At 35.3% G+C, this 8,674-nt stretch overlaps 1 long non-coding RNA gene across 1 annotated transcript in view; it reads right to left on the minus strand.

Moving 5' to 3' along the window:
* The window catches only part of LOC135295243 (uncharacterized), a 58,148-nt gene that overhangs the window by 19,386 nt on the left and 30,088 nt on the right, over positions 1 to 8,674 (minus strand). The gene's annotated exons all lie outside the window — the stretch shown is intronic.

Consider the following 8,674-nt stretch of genomic DNA (forward strand, 5'->3'; position numbering starts at 1 on the left):
GCAGTGTAATAACTGAGAATGTCTGTAAAGGCTGCATATTTCACATCTACAAAACATAGCACAGTTTCTGTCCAGAACACCCACAGCTGAAAGTAACAGAAGCTGATATAAATGGGTTTCATGCATTTGCACTTGCATTCTCTATTTTTCCACTCCAGTTGTGCTTCTATAGTCACAGCTTCCATGTATTTGTCATCTGTTGTCCGAATAAGTCTGTGCAGATCCAGTTTCAAAGTATCAGTACATTTCCATTTCTTGTGGGGTTTTTATCAACATACTAATTTTGTATCAGCAATTGCTTTTGCTGTTAACAATGCTTTTTTCTTCTTTTTTTGATTCTAAAAGTATCAGTATCCTTGAAATCTACAGTAGATATTGACTGGTGATGACTAGAACTTATATTATCTAAGTATTTAAATCCTTCAGCCCATCAGTCATGCATTGTTCCCAGTCCTTAAAAAGGAAAAAATGAATGACAGTATAAATCTATGTAAATTTCACCACTAAGAGGTACATTGAAAGCACTGGCACTTTTAAGGAGAAATTGAAAAGATTTAAGATGCCCACCTCCAGCAGTTTTAAAAGTGAAATGCAGTTGTGCACCACATTATCCTGGCCACAGTAATTGACCTTGGGACAGTGATAAGCATTTGAGAGACAGGTTGGACACAGTAGTCTGGCTCTCACCCTAAACCTGAAAACCTTTCAAAACTGGGATTGTTTAATTTCTCCTGCTGTTATGTTCAAAACCTGTACTTGTTTTGAATGTAAATAATCATTGGGTAGGGAGGGGGCGGCTTGCAGTAAAATTAGGAACAAAAAAAAAAGGTTAAAATGCCACCTTGATGAGGATTTTAAATTTGTATCTAAAATTCACAAGTTACAACTCTCCATCTAAGCTTTGTGAAAGGGACTGACACAATCTATTGGGTTTTATGAAGAATCAATAATACTAAAGAAATGTGACTTCACTTCTGAAGGGTGATAGGACACAGAGAAAACTTTAAACTAAAGATGACGATGAAGATGAAGTAGATGAAGAATCACTGAAATTAATTACTTGCACCCCTGTGCAGTATTCTCTGACATCCAAGGAGATGGAGGATTTCTTTGTGTTAGGGTGCAATAGTCAAAATGGAAGTACTATAGACAAAGACAAGGTAGAATAGCAACATAGAAGTTGAAATACCTGCAATACCTGCCTGAAATACCAAGTAATAAAAGGGCAGGAAAGGTTCCTAATCATTGCTGGAAAGTGCCAAGTATATGTAATTAGTTCCTAAAATAAGGAATGTGGTTTGTGATTTGTTTATAAGCAAATAAACAGCAAGCTATCTCTTCTGCCACAAGGTTCATCTTGCATAGCTAGAGTAGATGGAGCTGACCTCTATGGGATCATCTTCAGTGTGAGACAGAATTTACACAGCATATGAACTCACTGGGTCCAAAATGCTAAACTCAGCATATTCGTAATTAGTGCAATAATTCACATCTATTCCTTTCTACTTACGTTTTTTTCTCTCTGCCACATAGCTGAGAAAACAGTCAGTTGGGTTCTTTCATCCTTGTTTTGTATACTTGAGTAGAAACAAAGCAGAATTTAGAAATTTTTAATAATTTTAATTTGGTTCATAAATATATCCCTGTCATATGGAGGTAGAGTTTAACTGAAGTCAGTGGTGTTATTTTGACATAAATAATGATGAATACAATATTGAATAAAGCCTTCTAAGCTTTGTTTTAAAAAACACAACTTATTTACACCACTAACCTTCTATTTTTTTAAATATTACTCTATGAATACCTTTATCTTCTAAATTTGAAGGAGAGAGAAAACTTCTCAAGAGAATAAATCAGAGTTCCCAAGGCTGGCCTTCTACTCTTAACCATTCCTTTGTGGAGGTTTTTATTTGCCACTGGCAATAGATTACATTTCTTCTCTTTCAAAACAGTCTTTCCAAATGCACCACCCTAGTACTACTGCTATTAAAACCAATAGAATTTTTTCAACAAAGCTGAATACTTCTGGAAATCATACTTTTTGTATCAAAGCTATTGCTTTTGCATGCATTCACAGGATCTCTTGAAATAACATCATAGCCTCTTCACTTTCCTAATATCTCCTTTTGCAGCTATACACTGTAAGATTTTAATCCACAGAAGCATAGAACCATTAAGGTCAGAAAGACCTCCAAGTCCAGCTTTTGACTGACCACCACCATCACCTCAACCACAGCCCTAAGTGCCACATACACATGTTTCTTGAACACTTCCAGGGATGGTGACTCCACCACTTCCCTGGTCACTCCATTCCACTTTCAATAGGTGTGTGTAATGGAACAGACCACAACTAATCCACCATGTGAAAGTGCAAGTATCTCCTACAGATCAGTCCAACCCTTTTTCCATGAGGCAGTGATGACTCTGAGTGTAAAAGATTTACAAGTTTACATAAAAGTACTTGCAAGCTGCTGGCTGTTGAAGCCATCAACCATGCTAACTATCCCATTTTAACTTTTATACACAAGAATAATTTTCAAGAGTGTTAGTGAAGTTTTGTGAATCAGATTTATAGTTCTTTATTGTTAATAAAATCATCATTATTTTTGACTTTTCACAACGCCATAGTAAAATGCAACATGTAAGAATCTTCCACCATATTCCATAAATTTCCAGAACCATGTTTACAAGTCCCTTATGAAAATGATTTCTCCTGGATAGTGTCATTGTCAAACAAACTCAATCCTGCTGAAGAAGATGACTCAGAGCATGAAGCAGTATGTGAATGCACTTCAGTAGTCCATGAAGTAAAAGCTTAGAATGAGAGGAAATCAAAAGACTGAGGTAGATAAGACACTGTATGGATCTCCCAGTAGATCTTAACTATTGATCAATAAAGATAATTCAATGTTCATTAGAAATTTAATAATTACCTGACATATCTGAAGTTCCACCAAAATATATGAATCAACTAATCCTGATAATGATAAATACATGAAAAACATTCGCAGGTCAGTGATATATCAAACCATGCAGCCTCTGTTGGAAAGCAGAATTTGCAGACATAAATTAGGCTGTGATTTCAGTTGGTCTCATGTCAATGCAGCTACTTCTGTTGAAATCCCAAAGCTATCTGAAAATACACATGAAGTCTTCAGCTAGGAAAAAATATGACGTGATGAAAATGACTGAACTATAATCAACTTAAGCCCAAAAGCTTCTCTAGTGCAAATTGACACTTATTTTATTATGTAAAACCTAAATCACACCTTAACATTCTATGAAATGGAAAATATTAATGAAAATACTGAAAATAAGCTTGATATTATTTCTGCTGTGAGATCATTCACCTATGTATTGAAGATAGCTGCTGTACATACTGTAAGATGAAACAAGAAGGATCCAGAGCCAGTAGCTCTAGCTCAAATTCCACATCTGGTACTGCTTAGTAACATATATGCAAAAATAATTTTGAGAGACAACACAATATAATCCCACTCAGACATCATTATGCTCCTAATGTAATGTTACTGGATAAACTCAATAAACTATTGCTAGATATAGATTTTCTACTGCTTTTTTTTCTCTGTCTCATAGTTAAGCTTTTTGTTAAAGACTGGGGGCATTGATTCCATAGAAGGACAGCTGTAACATAAAAAGAACATTTTTTGCAGATTAATTCCTCCTGCTGGTTTATGAATAGCTGATGTCTCAGTATAACAGAGAAATCCAAGCAGCCGTACCAATTAGACATGACAAAACATTTTCCACATACTGTTTTGTCTAATGAACTGTCAGAAAGTGCACTTTCCCTGAGTTTTAATTACTTCACCACCCACAGTTAGGACAAATTCACCTACCTCTTCTGTCTGAGACTTAATTCATCTTCTCAGACGTGTCCTTATTAAAAGTGAGGGGTCCCAGTTTGTACTTTTGCTAAGCAGTGAAATGCAACAGAAAGGAACATTATGGTAAGCTGTATCTTTCAGAGCAGCCATTCTTTTTCATTTAGAAAGAACATTCATCTGCCTACCTATGAATCAAATACTCTGCATTCACTAATCAATGTGAGCTTAATCATTAACAGTAAGCTTAGACTTTACTTGACAAAGGTTAAGCTTTCCACATATCTTGAATTATCCAGTGGACTGAAGTCTTGATACTCTCCATAGCTATGATTCCAAGGAAATTCTTCTTAAGCATCTGTCATATTTTATAAAAGCTTTATTTCAGCTACTAACAGATAAGTATTTCATTGTGACTATAGGTCAACATACATTAGTGCTGAAATCTGGCAAGTGTAGGAAATAAAACTCTTTAGGTAAAATTTTATCCCACAAATCTGAAAAAAAAATGTTCTTTGCATTATGCTTTCCCAAAAAAATTTCCTTATTATCTCTTTCTCTATTTCTTATTTTATTAAGAACATTCTCATCAAGACAAAAAACATGGGATTTTGTAATCATTTTGCCACCTATAAAAGCCTCGCTTGATATGAAGGATGCTTTTATAGTAATAACACATACAAGAAGAATGTAACAGTGCTGAAACAAGGCATCTGTATACATAAGCTGGAATCATAAACTGTTTATTTCTTAGTAACTACAGTGCCCCAATAAATATGATACCAAAAAAGAAAAATATTAATTCCTACATAAAATCTTCATTCAAGACAAAGGAGTTCTCTGGAAGTCTGCATCAGCATATGGTTTAATTTTATGACGAAACTCAGGGCAGGTTCAGTGAAAAACCTCACACTAAGTAATGTGTAGACACTTGCTTACAGACAGTCACAAGTTAAGGAAAGTTTGGGGAAACCCTGTGAAGCTCTGCTTTCCACACTCACAGCAAGACCGATTATTCTCCAGGGTGGAAAGATCAGTGATCCTGAGACAAATTAAAGTGCAAATAAACTTTAAACAGGAAGATTAGAAGAGTATGTTTTCTACAAGAGTATTTCAGGACTGTGGAACCCTCTTCAGAAATTCTTTATGGAGAAACATCTGCATCTCCTCAGATAAAAATGCCAAACAATGACGGATGTGGATATGTGTGTGTTTTCAGATGAGTGGGAGGCTTGCCTAGAGATGACATACAAAATTATAGCTGGTCATGGAGAGAAGGTTGGGAAGCAAAAATCAATATACAGGGAGTCAAGAGGAGCCCAGGAATTCCACAGATAATGCACTGTGTTTAAGTAAATCAGGATTCAGGTTCTCAGGCTTGCCTGAACCAACCTCTTAAGCTGTACGAAAGAGTGAAAAAAATTAAACTGCTCTTTTAAGACTATACCAAGTAATGCTTGCTGAGAATGTCTGGCATAGGGAAAGAAAAAATACTTGGTGGCATGAATACTGAGTAATGAGGCTTATCCTGCTTCATTTTTTGTGTTTAACAATTGTTGCTAGCATAGGAGAAATAAGAACATTTGGAAAACAGTGCTTAAATATGAATAGTTTCATATCTGCCGTGGAATGACCATTTATGCATGAATATAATATTTGAATAGAAGATCATATCTGATATAAATTGCCAGAGGTGCTCAGATGCTGTCTCATGTTCAGGATGCAACCTTGTATTTCTGCAGATATGGACTTTCCTTTGTTCCAGCAAAGCAAACACTAACCAACCTCATCTTGAAAAAGGAGATGTTCCCTGCACTGTGTTCCTATAATTTGGAATCAGCGTGATTATCTACTGAGGAGGGAAATCTAATTTAAGTATTGTTTCTAAAGGGGCACTACTTCTATGACATCAGATTTTATGGAGCCAGAGAAGTTTAAACCAATAATTTAAAAGAACTTACTGTTTGTTATTTCTGTTTGAAAAAGTATGAATTCAATTCTCAGTAAAATACAAGTCAGAAGGTTTGACTGACAAAATATCTCTCTTGCTCAAGAGAAATTAGCAAAAGGTGAATGGGATTAAAAGATGAAAATGATGGGTACTGCTACAGGAACTTGGGCCTTTATTACATATTATTTACCGAAAGATGGAAGCATTTTTATAAGTTGTTAGCTATAAACCGCACAGTCTTGATCAGCAGAATTCTTTATAGCTGAAAAAAAAAATAATTCTGCAAACTATGTGGCAAACTGGGTTGTCAGCTACAGTAAATCTAGGCTAATCCCTCCATGAAAACCCTTGAAACTACATTACATTTTCAGTACTTCTCTATAATGGTATAGGTTCTGTGCTGATGTTCCATTGTGAATACAAATTAAATTATCCTTAAAAAATTAAATTACTAAGTTATTAATTTTCACACCAATATTCATATAAATACAAAGATTCATATTTCATTAATACTGGTGGAAGAGGAAAGGATGCAATTTACAGTGTTGTAGGGTAGAGTTTTTTTTGCATTAGTAAGAAATTCCTTATGATATTAAATTTCACACTATTCTATTTGAATGAAATATGCAACATATTACCTTGTACTGCTAGTAAGAACTTTAAAAAAATCTTGCATATCTTCAGTTATAAAGGAGCTGCTTTGTCTTTTCTCACTTTTTAACCCTCTGACAGGGTGGTTCCTCCAGAAATTAAAAACGAAGAAACAAAAAAGCTGACAAGTCGGTTGGTGGAAGAAAAAGAAGACAATGTGAAAACAAAAAAAAATTAGACCTACAGCTTTTCCAGGACAAATTTAAATAGCATTAGGAACCATTTTACAAAAACAATCCCGTCTTTTAGACTGATGCAAGAGATCAGTTCATCCCCCGGCCCATACTGATACTGGGGGTTGTTCTAACCCTGATGCAGCACCTTGTACTTGGACTTGTTGATTTTCATGAGGTCCTCATGGGCCCACTTCTCAAGTTTGTACAGCCTCCCCTGGATGGTATTTGGTTTCTCTGGTTTGTCAGTTGCACCCCTCTGTGTTGTACCATCTGCAATTTGCTGAGGGTGCACTTGATCTTACTGTCTGTCATTGATTAAGGTATTCAAGAGCACTGGTCCCAAGACAGAGGCCTGAAGGACCAGGCTACATCAACAGTCTTATGTTTGGGTATAAATTATGTCCCTCAGGGGTCTTCTAATTTTTAATGAATGCTTCATTAAAGAATGAGAAAGGTTTTTAATTAACTAAGGCTCTTGACCCAGACAGTAAAATCAGTGGGGTCTCCTGCTCTACTCATCACACAGGAGCAGTTAAGTTGTCTAAACATGTAAACTTACAGTGATATTTCAAATCTTTGGTGTGTCAGACATTCACATAGGACCAGCAGATGTGATAGGACCAAGAGACATCCTTACTCTTCTACAGGTGGGAGCCAGGTAAGAGACCTGCAGCATATAATGTGGCTAAGATACCTATAGTAACAGCATCAAAATCCCACTGCCACTGGTAGTCTGTGAGATACAGTTTTGCGGTGTTGTCATCTAGGAATGGATGGAGAAGTCACATGATACTGATATTCAGTGCTCATGGAGAAAACCAAACCAAAGCAAAACCAAAAAACAAACACAAAACTTTGTGCTTCTCTTGTGCAACTGCCTTTGATAGTTTTCATTTTAAGTTCTTTGTTAGCCAGGCATTTTCAAAGCCATATTGGGCAATGCTTTGTAAAATACGTGCACGCATATCTGGTAGATGTAATGACTAATTTTACAAAGATTGTGCAAACTGTATGATCACATAACATAGAAGCATTTTGTTTTCTAGATAAGCAAGTGTAAAAACAGTTTATTTTATGGAGATTTAAAGATAGATTTCTGAAGATGTTTGGGAGAAAATTGTTTTCCGTAAATGCCATGATTTCAAATTCCATTTGAGCAAAAGAAGCAGCATTCTAAATCAGATTCAACTAATCCTTAAATGAGGGTTGTTCAAAGTTTAGAGTGAAAATGAAACAGAGCTACAGCTGGAAGATGAGGCCACAATGACTTCTCACAGCAAGAACTTAGGTTTGGATTCCTGCCATATCCCTCTCTGACTGACTGTTTTTCTATTATTTCAGCAGTGTGTGAAACAAACAAACAAATAAATAAATAAATAAACCCCAGATCTTCCAAAGTACATTCAAAATGTGGATTTTATTTGACATAGACTAAAATTTAAGAATAGTGACAGTGGAATCTTAATGTTAGTTGGGAATATACAAGTTTCCTCTGTTCTGACTACGTGGAGGAATTGCCTTCCTGACAATTGGACTCCTGAGAGTAGCCCTCTGATGTTTTTATTCTGACTTAGGGAACCAAGAGTATTGCTCAAAATTACATGTAACTCCTGCTGGCTAAAATAAAACATCATTCAGTTTAAAGTGACTGAGAATGGACAGTTTTCAATTTATTTCTTCCAAACACACCTAAATTATATTATTTGAAATTATGTTTTAATATAAGGTAAAGAAAATATGCTGATAAAATTTACAATACTCTTGGTTATCCTTAAAAGACTGCATAAAATAATAAATATGAAAATGAATAGATTTTTGTAAATTTAAAGGTTATATTAAAGTGGAAAAAAGACACTGAGTTGGAATTTTAAGAGTTTAACATTATGGCCAGGATCAAAAATATATTTAGGATCCTTTATAGTATCTATCTTTTAATCTTATGTAGTTTTTATGCAGAAGTATCTGTACTAACACCAAGAAGGAGATAGAATTCCCACCGTCCTGTAGTAATGAAGGAAATCCATTGTATTTCTGGTCTTTCTCTATGTGAT

Source organism: Passer domesticus, chromosome 2, assembly GCF_036417665.1.
Source record: "Passer domesticus isolate bPasDom1 chromosome 2, bPasDom1.hap1, whole genome shotgun sequence".
Taxonomy (NCBI): Eukaryota; Metazoa; Chordata; class Aves; order Passeriformes; family Passeridae; genus Passer; species Passer domesticus.